Raw genomic sequence first — 15,409 nt, 5'->3', positions numbered from 1 at the left:
GAGCCAAACTTGACCAGGATCGTTCGCAGAGAGCTGGAGACAATGGCCCCCGTCGCATTCACACCTCAGCCGGCGGATACTACTATAGCACTGATCCAAGCTGTCGTTCGCCAAGAATTCGCGAACGGGGGCCTTAATGCGAGCGTAAGCCTCAGCTCTGGTCAGCCGTCCACACAGCCATCTGTCCAGCCCACCGTTCCGGTGGTAGCTGCTGCGGCTCCGACTGCGCCATTCCCGACGCGATACCCCGAATCTAAACGACGCTACTGCAACCCAGAATGGAGGACCTTGGAGAACCGACCCAACTGCTTCAACTGCTCACGCGCCGGCCACTTTTCTCGCCATTGCCGCAGCCGTTGGGGTCCGCCACCTCGACCTCGCTACTATCATGATCGCGGCACCGCCTACGGACCACACCCAACCTCTCTCGTGATACGCCCTCTCGTGACTTTAACCCGCCATCCCCGCGCATGTCCAACCGATCGCCGTCTCCCCAGACCCGCCGTTCTCTCTCGCCCCTACCTCACCGTTCCTCGTCCCCTCACTTCTCTGGCCCGCTCCCAGAAAACTGATCAATGCAGTTCCCGGAGGTGAAGCTGCATTAACGACCCGGCCCGAAAATCCTCTGCTGACCCTCGCTCATCGCCGCAATCTTCTAGATATCTGTGTAAATGGTATGCCTGTTACCGCCCTCATTGACACTGGTGCCCAAATTTTCGTCCTCAGCTCTTCGTTTTGCCGCCGACTCAAAACAGTTGTCACACCAGCCTCTTCATCAGCCGTTCGCGTCGCCGATGGAGGCGTTGCTGCCGTCGTGGGACTTTGCACTGCGCGCGTGAGCATTTGTGGTCGAACTACCCCTGTGCTCTTCACTGTAATCGGCCGCCGCCCTCACGATGTGATCCCAGGCATCGACTTTTTAACGGCGCACTCTGCCCTGATTGATTGTTCAAGTGGCCTCTTTCGTTTAAACCTGCCTTTCTGCTCTGACCGCACAGATATCATGCCACGCCTCTGCTCCGTCTAGTTTGTTCGCCTACCGCCCGAAGCTGCCATGTATGTTCCTTTGGCCCCGTTTCCTGCTATTCCGGATGGTACATACGTCACTTGTCCAATCACCGATGTTCTCCACCGTAACGTCATACTCCCTCACACTGTCCTGACCGTCATAGATAACAGAACCTATCTTCCCGTCCTTAACTTAAGCCGCTCTGTCCAAGTTTTGCCCCATGGCATTGCACTCGCTGACTTGCTTCCTTTGGCTGACTGCGAAGTTTCTGCCCTTAAGCCTGTCCCTCTGCCTGCTTCTATCAGCTTCTAGTTCAGCTGCTCGTTCGGCCCCTTTTTACTCCCATGATAGCACCGGATTTGACACCTCAGCAAGCCAGTGTTCTCTCCGACCTTTTATTTCGTACAGCGACATTTTTGATTTTGGCGACCGACCTTTGGCCCAGACATCTGTCGTTACCCATCGCATCAATACTGGTGATGCACGCCCTATTCACAGAAGGCCTTCTCGAGTCTCTCAGACTCTCTTGCTGAGCGACACGCGATACAGAAGGAGGTCGACAAGATGTTGACAAATAATATTATTGATCCTTCCTGCAGTCCCTGGGCGTCTCCTGTTGTTTCAGTCAAAAAGAAAGATCCAACGTGGAGATTCTGTGTAGATTACCGCCACCTCAATCAGATCCCTAAAAAAGACGTTTATCCGCTCCGAGAATTGACGACGCCCTCGACTGCTTGCACGGTGCCAGCTATTTTTCCTCGATCGACATGTGTTCCGGCTACTGGCAAATAGCTGTCGACGAACGGGATCGAGAGAAAACCGCATTTGTCACCCCTGACGGACTATACCAATTCAAGGTCATGCCATTTGGCCTTTGTAACGCTCCTGCGACCTTCGAGCGCATGATCGACTCGCTTCTCCGTGGCTTCAAGTGGACAACGTGCTTATGCTACTTAGATGACATTGTCGTTTTCTCTCCCACGTTCACAAGTCACCTTGGGAGGCTTTCTACGATACTGGCAGTCTTGCGCCGCGCCGGTCTTCAACTCAACGCAATAAAATGCATCTTCGGCCGCCACCAGATCAAAATCCTGGGACATTTGTTTGACGAAAATGGTGTGCAGCCCGACCCTGATAAAGTTCGTGCAGTCCGCGAGTTCCCTACACCACATAATACAAATGATGTGCGAAGTTTTCTCGGGCTCTGCTCCTACTTCCGTCACTTCATTCGGAACTTCGCTGACCTAGCACGTCCCCTTACCTCCCTTTTGCAGAAAAACGTGAATTTCTCGTGGAGCCGTGAACAAGCTCAGGCCTTCACAACGCTCATTTCTGCGCTCACCGCTCCTCCTGTACTGGCGCACTTCGACCCGTCTGTGCCTACAGAACTGCGCACCGACGCTAGCGGACATGGTGTTGGCGCCATCCATGCCCAGTACCAGCACGACCACTCTCGTGTGATCGCCTATGCCAGGCGCCTTCTATCTCAGTTCGAACGCAATTATTCCATTACGGAGCGCAAATGCCCTGCACTTGTTTGGGCGTAGACCAAATTCCGCCCTTATTTGTTTAGGCGGCCCTTCACCGTAGTGACGGACCATCATGCCTTGTGTTGGTTGTCTTCACTTGAGGACCCTACTGGCCGCTTAGGTCGCTGGGCCTCGCGATTACAAGAATACATGTTTACTGTTGTATACAAGTGAGGCCGCCTACATCAAGACGCCGACTGCTTGTCCCGCCACCCCGTTGACCCTCTTCAATTCCTGACAATACTGCTGACGACTGCGTTTCGTCCATTTCGAACTTTCTCCACATCGGCGTCGAACAGAGTCGTGATCCTTCCCTGCGCCCCATTATTGATCACCTGCGCAACGACAGCACCGATCCGCCCAATTGTATGTTTGTGCTGCGTAATAACACATTATACCGACGCAATATGCGCCCAGATGGTGTAGACCTTTTGCTTGTGCCGACACATCTACGCTCTGCTGTTCTTGCGCACCTTCATAATGCTCCTACAGCAGGGCACCTAGAAGTGTGCCGCACATACGACAATGTTCGACGGCGATTCTACTGGCCAGGTCTCTACCGCTCTGTTCGTCGCTACGTCGCCGCCTGTGAGCTGTGGCAGCGCAGGAAGACCCGTCTCTTCACCCTAGTGGGCCCCTGCAGCCACTCCCAGTTCCAACTGAGCCCTTTTCTCGAGTTGGTCTCGACCTGCTTGTCCATTTCCTACATCCACTTCAGGGAACAAATGGATTGCCGCAGCAGCCGATTACGCCACCCGGTATGCCATAACCAGAGCTATCCCCACCAGCTGTGCCTCTGACGTTGCAGACTTTCTTTTGCATGACTTCATCTTGCTTCTTGGTGCCACTCGTCAACTGCTCACCGATCGCGGTCGCTGCTTCCTTTCTAAAGTTGTTAATGACCTTCTGCGCTCATGCGCTACGCGCCACAACTTCACAACGGCCTACCATCCACAAACGAACGGTCTTACTGAGCGCCTTAATCGTACCCTGACCGATATGGTGTGAATGTTTCTGACCATCACCGTGACTGGGACAACCTTTCATAACATTCGCTTATAACTCCTCACGGCATGATACCGCCGGATACTCTCCCTTTTATCTACTCTTCTGCCGCGACCCTCTACTTCCCTTCGACACCTTACTGCCTCTTGACAATTCCTCCTGCAATTACGCTTCTGATGCCATCGCCCGCGCTGATGCCGCCCGTCATATTGCTCGAGACCGGCTTCGTGCGTCCCAGCGTTCTCAAAAGCACCGTTACGATCTCCAGCACCATGACGCCTACTACCCTCCTGGCTCCCTTGTACTCCTCTGGCTCCCTGCTCGACGTGTAGGCATGTGCGAGAAACTTCTGCCCCGCTACGTGGGCCCTTGCCAGGCCTTGCGGCAACTTACCGACGTGACGTACGAGATTATCCCTGAGAACCGCCACTCTCCTGCAAACCATCATCCAGAAGTCGTGCATGTCGCCCGTCTCAAACCTTCTCGCGCTCACCTGTGTAGTCTACGCACCGGGACTGTGCTTCTTCCGCGGGGGGGGGGGGGGGGTATTGTTACGGTACGCAGTGAAAGAGACGAGGACGATGTGCTGGACTAGTGGAGAAAGACGACGCTGCAGCTACGTCTGGTTCTCCTGTGAGTGTGTCCCTGACGGTGAACTGTTGCGGCTACGACGTACCATCGCCTCCTAACATCTCGACTTGCCTCCTAACAATATATATAATCTACGGCCCCTCCTGAGTGACCCACTCACTTCTACAGATGTAGGTGAGCCAGTGAGCTTTCTCAATTGAGCCGGCGCACTTTATTGAGCAGAGCTGCTCCCACCAGACACACTAAAGTGAGCCGTCTTGCCATGGGCAAGACAGTTCGCCCAGACACAGACAAAACATCTGCGAGTGCACTGTTACCGCCCCCCGGCCGGCAGAAAAGCCGAGCGCAGGTTCCTTGGGCTGTACGCTTACTATCGACGAATTGTCGGGAACATTGCGCGCATCGAGAAACCTTTGACGCAGCTTATAAAGACCGATATTTCTTCCAAATGGGAAGCGCCGCAGGCGGAAGCTTTCAAGTAACCTAAGCGCCGCTCAGAGGCCCCTCATATCCTCCAGCACTTCGACGAAAACGGAAAAGCAGAAATACTTACAGACGGTACCAGCGTTGTTCTAGACGCAGTCCACGTTCGGGTAAGTGAAGGTCAAGAAAGGGGTATAGCGTGTGCCGCCGTATTGAAAGCCAAAGAAAATTACTCGATCACCGAAAACGAGTGCCTCGCGATATTCTGAGCAACTTCGAAGTTCCATCCGTACTTATACGGCTGACCATTCAAGGTGGTAAGCGATCACCAAGCGCTCTTCTGGCTGGCAAGTTTGAAAGACCCTCTAGCCGACTTGCGCGATGGAGCCTACGTCTCAAGAATTCGACATCACAGTCTTCTACAAATCCGGGAGGAAGCAACCCAATGCATACTACTTGCCACGAGCCCCCTTAATGCGCCAACTAATGAAGACAACGAAGACATCTTTTGGCGACCGGTAAGCGCCAGCAATATCGCAGAATAGTGATCGGAGCCTGAGCGGGAAACGCGAGGTGATTCCTTACAAAGAAAGACCGCTTACTTTCCTGCTGTATTCAAGCTTCGGCCCTCGTCCTTCGCATTACAAAATGAAGGCTTTGCGAAGAACCTTGCATACATGAGGTTCGCACACTCTTGTGCTTATAAACATTAGTGAGGCAATCAACAGGCGTGCCACAATGAGCCAAAGACGGGAAATCTTTGCCTTGCATGCCCGTTGCACCGAATCCGGGAGTATTATTGGCCACGGTCAGATGTCAATATTTCCAGAAACGCAAGACATCTCCTGCAAGGCCTGCTGGTCTACTGACCCAGAGAGCACCCCCAAAAAAGTCCTTTCAGAAAACAGAGAGGAACCTCCTCGGACCCTTCCCAAATTCATCGACGGGAAGGAAGTAGATCATTGCGGCCACTGATTCCTTATCTCATCACGCCAAATAAAAAACCTGGTCTAACGGTTCCGTAGTGGACGTCGACGCATTTTTCGTAAACCAAATTCTCCTCCTACACGGCGCCCCCGAAGTGCGTATCGCGGACCGGAGAACAGTATTTATGGCGGAGCGCATTGAAGCAATCCTGAACTACAGCCAGACAAGCCACCGGAGGACGATTGCCTACTACCTGCAGACAAACGGCTTTACAGAACGTCTGAATAAAACTATTGCGGACATGCTTGCTATGAAAGTTGATGCCGAACATAAAACTTGGATCGCCATCCTGCTGTACGTGGTCTTCGCGTATAACACAGCCATCCAGGAGACAAACAGCGCGATGCCATTCAAACTTGTGTACAGCAGAAAGCCCACGACGCTGTTCCACGCGATGATGCCACACGTGGCAGAAGACAGCCGCGAAGTCGCTACCTACCTGCAACGTGCGGAGGAAGCAAGAAACAGACGCCCGGCGTTACAACTTGCGACGACGTGACGCAGAGTACAGGCCGGGAAGCTAAGTGTATGTTTGGACGCCGGTACGCCACCGTGGACTGAGTGAAAAGCTCTTGCGACGGTACTTCGGCCCATGCAGTCATTCGGCACATCGGACCGCTTAGTTACGAAATAGTCCTGTATGATACGACCACACCCCAGCCACGCAGGGCGCGCCCAGAAATCGTCAATGTTATCCGTCTAAAGAGGTATTACGCGCGCCAAAGGCCCTAGTGGCTTTATTTTCCTTTATTTTTTGACCGTTTTATGTTCATGTTGTTATATTCACCTCCTAAAGGCATCGCCTCGATACCTTTTAGGGGGTGAATAATGTCGCGATCTAGTCAAACAGTTATTTGATCGTTTTTCGACAGCTGCTGCCGTGCTGCCTTATCACTCTGATTCTGGTACGCGAATCAGCTCTGTACTTTTTTAGTTCATGCTCTTTGTTGCGATCAGCTACTTTATTAGTTTCGTGCCAGTATGATGCGCTGAGATAGTTCTCGAAGAATTCTGCCACTCGCGCATGCTTCTGCAATGTTCTAGGCTGTGCTTTGTACCGTTTGCGGCTTTTTCCAGATGATTCGTTCTCGTCTTTAAATTGAACGTTTTTCGGCATGGCGGCATTTGTTCGACGACCGCCGAGCACGATTGTTGCTATCACTGCCACCGAATCGCCTATTTCTTTTGCGGGCGCAAGTCAGGCCGATAAAGAGTTTCTTCAGTGCACTCACAAAATCTTCATTTGTTTCATCGGATTTGTCACTACCACGTGACAATATTGTTAGAATGGGTCTTATCAACCTGTAAGAAATTACGTAATTGGGCGTCAGTTACGTTTCCATAGCAGGAGAAATATTGAGATAAAATTGAGCTCGGCACTGGTGCATCACTTCTGGACGCACACGAGTCTGTAGTACCATGAAGGGAAAAACAAGATCACATCAGGCATTCAACCACCCTGGCGTCCCTAGTCTGCGCCATTTACGCAAGTGTAGACATTTCATTGCTGCGCCATTCGAAAAGTGCATGTGCACCTTGCAGGGCCAACTCATCGCACGGGACCATGAGTTGGAGGCCCTCAGGGTCCGCAGCGCCGAGGTACCCACCAGCGTCTCCGAGATCCAGTCACACCTTCGCGTTCTCCGAGGAAGAACGGGCGTTCTTCGGACCTTTGCAGCAGTCCTGCTCGGCAATAGTGTCCCTATCCCATCTGTACACGCTGATCCAAGTGCCTCGGATCCCACCTGGAGACACCCAGAGCCGCTCGCCCCCGGGGTCTCTCTTCCGGCCCAAGAACCCCGTCAGTGCGCCCCACGTGAAGCTGCTGGGCGCCCCTTCCTCTTCCGCGATTGCGGTTGCTCCTTCTATTCTTAAATTTTACTCTGTATTGCTCTGTTGTTACCCGTTACCAGTGGCGTCAGCAGCCTGTACTCTTTCACCTTGTTTGTGCCCCCACAGCATCACTTGATCCCTGTGACGTTCTTTGTCTTCTTTTTGCTACCCGCGGCACCTTTTATTCGCTTTCTCTACATTTTATCTATCGTGTTACGACTTCATTGAGCGATTACCCAACCTTCGTTCTCTTCTTCTCAAGCCCGATGCATGATTCAATACATCATCAATGTGTCGGATGCCTGTCACGTGCTTGGGTACTTTCATCCCCTTGTAATTGCTAAGTCCGCACTTTTAGTGGTTACAGGTTTCTTTTGCCACCAGCCGATAACTAATCCCCTTCGTCTTCTTGCCTTTCACTTCCCAGGCTCTGCTTGCTGTCATTTCGACTGCTTTTCCATGCCTGTAGGGTTGCTTTCCACGTTACCTTTATCCCATCTATCTTCGGGCGTTATCAGTCACCGCGATTTCGGCCCTTTTCACCTTTCTCGCCTCCAGGGTTACACATCGCTGCCTAATCTTGTTCTCTCCCTTTGTTTTTCTCCCTCTCCCCCATCTTCCATCCATCGGCGGTTGGCGGGCCTGTTATAATTATTTCACGCTCGTTTATATTCTTTATTGTATCACCATGACTAGTTTTAGTTTCTTTCAGATAAACCTTCGCTACACCTCGCCTGTGATGGCTGCACTCTCTAGTCACTTTCTTCCATCTTCTTTCTCCCTGTCGGCGGCGGAGGACTTTCTTTACATGCTAGGTGGCTTGGTTTCAGCCCTGCTCAGTGATGTTGGCGTCGTCTTTGTTTTTGCAAAATTTTTTGCCTCAAGGTAAAAAAGTATGGTATGGTGGATGAAGGGTGTGGCCATATAATTGAATAAAGGTTGGGTGATGAAATGAAATCGAGGAGTGAACGATGATGCGGTCCCAGCGTCCAAACTGCATATGACACCATCTCATCCGCGTTCGCTAGACCTTACACGGGATCCTCCTTTTAAGGTATTCCCTGCCTATTTCTCACAATAGTCGTGTCGTTGGTGAGCACCTCTTCGTCTGCTTGCTTTCTTTTAGTCTCAGTTTATTCTCCCCTGCCCGCTGTATTTGACTCATCTTTAGAAGAGCTGGACGAAGTGATTACCTTGAATGCGGGCCTACCTATAATTCTGGCTGGCGCCTTTAACGCCAAACATGAATTACGGGGCCCTGCGTCCTCTGACTAACGTGGCTCCAAATTGGTCTACTTTGCAATGGCCCATCAATTAATGTTTTGAATAATCGAGCTTCCGTCCCTGCGTGTGACAACCATTACGCCGAGTCGTGAATCGATGTCACGCAAGCTTCCCTGTCCCTTCTCAGCTCAGGATACAATTGGATCGTCTAGGACGCCGAATCGATGTCCAAACGCTGTTATATTTAAGCGACCATTGGTCCTCCTCTTCCATAGACGTCTAATGGTTGCGTCGAGAGCTCGTATCCTCGACTCTCTCGCAAGAGACACATAGTTTTCTCGGGTCGCTGGAGCTGACTTGCGTTCCTCTGACGTACTGGAGACCGTGGTCACACGGTTCCATGAACGGGTTATTACGCTGATTGAGCACCACAATCGTACACCTACGATTCTCAAAGCTATCGAAGCCAGGTGGTCGCCCAACCTCGCCATCGAGCGACGTCGCGTTCCAGCCTTGTGCCGGCGCTTACAGCATTGTTCAGACCTGCCGATGCGTCCTGTATACCGCACCGCGTTTCAGACGGCACTTGCATGTTGCCGGCGAAGAATCAAGGAGGCCAATGGGGACACGGTTATACAGCAGGCATGCCGCGATGCGACCTGCAAAAATCTTTTCGGCGCACCATTTAATCTAGTATTCGCTGATGTTTGCGTACGCGCATTACTAGCGCCCCTGGATATCGATGAAGACGTCCTGACGGCCACCCACCCTCGAGTCCGCAGCACTTTTGCTCCACACACAGGTAGCCTGTGATGATATTTCAATTTATTCAGAGCTACACGCGTCTATCCGTGCATCTGTCGAGTTGCGTTACAACCCTTCCTTACCTATTGATGTACCGTTCTCGCGTAACGAGCTTCCGTTACGGTTGAACGCATTCAATACGTGCACGGCTCCCGGACTGGACTCTCTGACTGTTCCATTGCTACCGGCCTCTGACATGCCCACCCATCCTTCTTCATCTTCCTTTTCAACAGTGCCCTCCGTATGGGCAACTTGCCCTCGGCGTGGCGCAAAAGGCAGAAATTCTTCCTTTCTAAGCCGGGCCTTCCATATTATCTTTCTACTTTCAACCGGCCAATAGCAATAAATCAATACTGGGCAAATTATTCCAACGCTTACTACATTGTTGTCTATACTATTTCTTGAATGCCAGGGGCCATCTCCAGCCTAACCAATTTGGGTTCACACACCACGCAGTGCTGTTCAAGCCCTCGCCTCGGTGCGGACGGCTCACGCCCTGGTGCTCATATTCCTGGATTTTTGGCTACATTTGATAGCGTTTGGCATCTCCTCGTCCTTTGCTACTTTCATGAACGCGTTCTTCCATCCAACCTCTATCAGCTGTTACGTTCCTTCCTGTTCCAGCGAACGGTGGTCTACCGCACACGCACGGGCGAGGAAGTGTCTGCTAATCCTATTCTTAGCTGGCCTCAAGGATGCCCTGTTTCCCGTTGTTGCGGAATATATGTCATAGACGTTTTCGAGTATGTAACACTTTCTGGTGTTTTCTAACAGAATGCGCCGTGAATTAGAACAATTGTGTGCAGTCGTCCTAGACAGAATAGCCAGCTGGGCCTCCCGCTCCCGTGTGACCATCTCGTGGGAACAAACTTTCTGTATGCTACTGTCTCATGGCGTGGGCGTAACGCGTAAATGCGTTGGGGTAACGCGTGGAAACGCGTTACTCCAACGTGCGCTTTGCGGGCCGGCCGCTGAGCTTCAAACAAGAACTCAGAATTTTAGGTGTTATGTTTGGCCGCCATCTCGCATTTTACCTCATTATAATTTCCTACGCGGCAAAGCAGATGAAGTCATGTGCTCTGCTGGCTCGCCAGTTTCGAAGACTCTCAAGCAACTTTGTACAATGGAGGTTACGCCTCCCAAAATTGGACATTACGGTTGTCAACAAGTGCGGTCAAAGCATTCTGACCCAGGCTGCTTGCCAACGGCCCCTGTTGATGCGTCTCTGATGGGAGACGACATCGACGCATTCTTGAGACAGGTAAGCTTCAGCCCTTTGACAAATAGCAGCGTTCAGTCCCTGTCTTCAGAGACCTAGTGGATTAACTAGAAAGAATGCTTCCCCTCCTACTGCATCCAGGCGTCAGTTGTCGTCCTTGGCGTTTCATAGCGACGTGCTTATACAGGACTTCACATCCAACGGAACCACATGCCTCTTTGTCGTGTCTAACGAATGCCTAAAAGAAACTTTGCAGTTTCCACAATGAGCCGACAGCAGGAAATAGCACGTACATCGCATCAAGCTAAGAAAAGTGTAATTGGCCGCAGTTACCTTTTGACGTTGCTCATTACGAGAAATCTTATCGTGAGTTTTAGCAAATCAAAGCGCCTCCGATCAGTTCTGCTGGGATACAGAGCCCCATACCACCCCGACCAATCCATTGCAGAAAACGGGAATGGGTCTGGTTGGTCTCTTTCCAACTTCATCAACAGCTAAAAAGCGGGTCATCATGGCCACCGATTACCTTTTGAACTAGGCGAACGTAACTCACTGCCTTATTTTACAGCAGAAATAGCCAAGATTTTTTAGCGCATTCTCCTGCGCCAGGTTGCTCTTCAAGTACTCATCATTGATAGGAGGCCAGTATTTACAGCGGAGTTCACTCAAGCTTTCTTGAAGTGCAGCCAGACTAGCCACCGCAGAACGACCGCCTACCACCCTCACACAAACGGACTTACAGAGAGTCTGGAAAAAAACATCGTGGACAGAGCCATCCTGAACATCGACGCGGAACACAAGACATGAGGTGCCATCTTGCCCTATGTCACCTTATTCTATTACAGCGCCGTTCAAGAGAGAATAAGGTCGACCCTATTCAAACAAGTAGATCGTAGATCGACAACCACCGAGCAAAATTGCTACTATCTCTGCCGCAGGTTGTTTAGTTTTTTTGCGGAATCAAGTCCGCCCAAATATAGAGTGAAGTTGAGCGAAAATCCAGTGTTCTCATTTCTCGCCAAAGGCATTCTCTTCACTGCGCTACAATATGCTGAATTTGATTTAATCCATTCCGTTCCTTAGTGAATTAAGCTCCACTTATGAAGCTAGGTTCAACAATTCGCTGTTAGCTCCAGTTGTCTGTATCAAAGCCAATGAAGAGACCTTACCTGAAGAAATTTGTTTCAAGAATCAGACTGAAAATGCAACCCTTTCTGTTTCCCGACCTTGGTTGGTGTTGAACGCGTAATAATTGTGTCAGTAATCGGGCGCCCTTATTACTTCAGCGTTGTGAACGGATTCCTTTCGGATGACATTTATTGATGACACTTTGGTGTGTGCTGAATTTGTAGCAACTGTTCTTGCTCTTTTAAAATCGTTTTCATTCCTTTTGCAGGTAAAACGAAGTGTGAGATGTACCAATGGAATGAAAAAGTTGATGAGCGCCGCGGGCCTATTTTCAGCCCCAAGCCTGTCAATCGGGAAACTGTCTTTCGCCCTTGCGAGAAAGAGTACTATGATTTCTGCAAAGACCCTAAGCCTTCTATTGTTTATGATATGACAAAATGCAAAGGGACTAACCCCCCGTTACCATAAATGAGGGGTTTCAATGTGTTGCTGGCTGTTCAATCGTCATAATTGTAAATTGCAATCCAAATAAAATATTTTTGTACTGCTTGCGATGAAGACATAAGGCGAGTGGCAGTCTCAACATTCAGGGAACATTAGCTGGTTGTGAAGCCCATAGGGGTAAAATTTGGAGGGTCAAGCATTTCGCAATATACTACTTCCCTGTGCAAGCAAATATTTAGCATACATTGAGTTTCATTTTTACCTCCACATTTTTATACACCACAGATCTACAACTGCTGGGTGTGCGCTGATAAATACAACTCTTATACATATTTAAATTCCATTTTCTTGGTATAGGACAATTCTCCGATTCAGAGCCCAGACAGCATTGGCCGACTGCCGACCTATGGCCGGTCATCGGCAGCTGGTCGGCAGCCGACCTGCCGGCATTCGGTGCTCGGTACAATGACGGCCCATGGTGGCCATATACCAGGTAGGGCGGAAGTTGGCCATCAACCAAGGCCCAAGCTCGGGAACCTGACTGAACGCCGACCATTCCCGCCATGGTAGCTCGGCCATTGGGCAGCCCATAGTCGGCCATGTACTAGATTGGGCAGAAGTCGACCAGCATCCATGGCCCGAACTTGTAATCCCAACTGAACGCCGACCTGTTTGACAGCGGTTGCTGCGACATTTGGCGGCCCAGGGTCGACCGCGTACCATGTTGTCCAGGAAGCCGGCTAGCACTCACGACGCAAGTTGCCTGTAGTGGACGCCGATTATATCCCTGGATCTACGTAATCTCTAGTACAAATCCAATTGTCAGTGAGAACGCGCATACAAAACGAAACCATATGGTCATAGCACCATCATGTGACATTAAATTAATGATTAGAAGGTAGCTTTTTCATTGCCGAGAGAGAAAACGTTGCCTCAAGTTGATCAAAAAATGGTCGTTTTCTCAGCCTTTTTTTTGTGCTAGTGCTTTTGCATTATTCATAAGGAACTACGCGCAGCATCGTCTATTTACCCGGGGAAAGGACCGAATACGATGTGTGTACTTTCTAGACGCAATCCCTGGAAAATGAAAAGCCGGAAGACGTTTTGGGCATTCACACGGTGGAAAAAAGAAAAAAAATTGCAGTTTTTCGCGCAGACTGCGAGAATAACAAGCCCCGGTACATTCATATGGTGCACAACATACATATCGGCAATAAACAACAAATTAGTTTGTTCCGCCTATTAGCTTAGAGCCCGATCATTCCAGCAGCGCTAGGCGGTGGCAAAGGAATAAAAAAGTAGAATTTTCCACATAAGATAAAAAAAATTGTCGGTCGACCTTTTACATTAATTTTAAAACTTTATATAATATTGTCAGACGACTGGAAAGAAGAGACTTGCAATTTGGTTTTGCTGCCAAAAAAGTTTTCCGGCCACAGGAAATTAAGAATGAAGAGGCGGAGTTTCGCGCTTATCTTCTCTGCTCTTTTGGAAAACTTTGGTTATGAATTACGGAAAATCTGTTACAGTCAATTGAAAATTATCGGGCTAAATGTATCCATGTTTTTATTTGTATTCAGTTATTTTTCGCTTTTCAAGTTAGTTTAGATGTTTTCAGAAAATTTCAGAAAATCGGCCCAAGAAGTGAAATTTTCCTACTTTGCAGACCTTATTATTTCAAAAAAGGTTTATGGCAGAGCAGCAATAATTCCACACTATATTCTCAGTATAGGTATGTATTAAACGGCTAAAGCTTATATTTATATAAGCTTTCAATACACAGATACGATCGCGCTAATTTAAAGAAAACAGCGAACATCGAATGTTTCTTAGGAAAGTAAACAATAAAGTTTCAACATTGTTTAAACTTTTTCCACATATTCTCCACTACCCCAGCTCTTGAAATCATAAAACGGCTTATATAATTTTATTGCGCTAGAAACTACGGCCACTTCAATAAGGCCCTGGTGCAAGGCGTAGCGCACCACGCAGATCTGAAGATTCTACGGCATTTGTGAATCACCCACGATTTTGAAATTGCGGCATATTATAGTAACAGTAAGAAATATATTTACAAAAGAGGATTAAAGATATATACAATGACAGACAGCCAAGGAGCTAGGCAATGAAGGCCCCCCATTCAACGCACTTCTTTTTCTTAATCTTACGCAAACGAGAGCGCCACTTCGTCCTCATCATTCTCATCGCCATCCAGTAATGTTTCGTCTCGACATTGCAAACTAGCTGTGACAGACACAGCATTGAAGGGTTCGGAGTCAGGGCAACTGCGCAGTGCAGCACTACGGCAGCGGAACCAGCACGCGTGCGAGTCACGGCAGCAGCGTCGTCGTCTTTGTCGAATCGATCGCGGTTCTTCTTCGGGCGCTACAATATGCATTTAATTGCTGTAAAGAAGAAACACAACGTAAAAACACGCGTAACGGAATCCATAAAAGTAATATGACAACAGTTCAAACCCCGAAACGCGAAAAGGAGGAAAAATACAAACTCGACCAAATAAGCGAATAAGCATCAATATCTATATATTACAGGCAGTAATAGTGAGACTATATATATATAGACAAACAAAAAAGAACAGAAAAAAAACGCACTCGGAGAGTCAACAAAAGGGACTACAGCAAAAGGTTCGGCGATTGTCGACATCGTGCGAGCTCGAAAGCGGCGCGCCCAGTACGATGAAACGCGCTCCTCGGCGCCTGTAATTTGGCCTCAACGCGCCCGCAGAGTAAACATCCACCCTCTTCCTCCGCCTGTTTCCCACCGACTGTGCTGGCGCGTCTCACACGCGCTGTTGGCTTGCGCACGCTCTGCGCAGACTACCGGTGAACAGCAGGGAGGCGAGAGAGGCTGATAGAGGCAAGAACCTCCTTCGGTTTCATGTTCCAGCTTTAGTACGCAGCATTGAACCAACACGTACAGCTTCGAGCAAACTGCTACAATAGCTTTTTTTTTATTTTATACAAAACGATCCGCCAGACAAAAATTGTTTGGGCAAGATGGCAAGTACATTTAAGAGAGTACCTTAAACAGAAAACACCCTCAGAAAAAGCGGACGTGCAGACTTTTCAAAGCGCGTGGTCTCTCCACTTTTTCACGCAGGTGCGCGTACCTCGCTAATACCCCGGTCAGACGAGCAAGTTTAGTGTCACTTTCAACGAGTGCACTGGCCTTTAGTGTCATTCGCATCGTGTC

General features: G+C 49.5%; 1 long non-coding RNA gene across 1 annotated transcript in view; it reads left to right on the top strand.

The window, feature by feature from the left end:
• The window catches only part of LOC146170864 (uncharacterized), a 79,178-nt gene extending 66,875 nt beyond the window's left edge, over positions 1-12,303 (top strand). Inside the window, exon 4 of the long non-coding RNA XR_014703084.1 lies at positions 12,021-12,303. This is a non-coding gene — a long non-coding RNA (uncharacterized LOC146170864). The remainder of the gene's footprint in view (positions 1-12,020) is intronic.
• Positions 12,304-15,409: the final 3,106 nt, after the last annotated feature.

Source organism: Amblyomma maculatum, unplaced genomic scaffold (genome assembly GCF_055883805.1).
Source record: "Amblyomma maculatum isolate TAMU_Amacu unplaced genomic scaffold, ASM5588380v1 scaffold_30, whole genome shotgun sequence".
Lineage (NCBI taxonomy): Eukaryota > Metazoa > Arthropoda > Arachnida > Ixodida > Ixodidae > Amblyomma > Amblyomma maculatum.
This window is presented reverse-complemented; position numbering and strand designations above follow the sequence as displayed.